The following is a 264-nucleotide window of genomic DNA, read 5'->3' as shown; positions in this document are numbered from 1 at the left end:
CAGGACACTTTTAAAATAGAGCAGTATGGCACTATGGACTATACGCTCTTGATCCTAGGATCACCCATCGGGTACACTCCTGAGATCAAAGGGGGGATATATGTAGGGTCAAAGGAGACCTTTAAACATGAACTTGTTCATTTGAAGTGGTTAACAGGAAAGCAAAGAGCGAAATGCCTTTCCTCTTGCAACCTGCACCAGCAGACATCGCACAGCAGAGACTGTTTGGACTAACTAGTTTCTGAGACAGTGCTAAGGTGATGT

Source organism: Morone saxatilis, unplaced genomic scaffold, assembly GCF_004916995.1.
Source record: "Morone saxatilis isolate NCDOM2014 unplaced genomic scaffold, NCSU_SB_2.0 Contig7, whole genome shotgun sequence".
In the NCBI taxonomy this organism is placed as follows: domain Eukaryota; kingdom Metazoa; phylum Chordata; class Actinopteri; family Moronidae; genus Morone; species Morone saxatilis.
Note: the sequence above shows the minus strand (reverse complement) of the source record.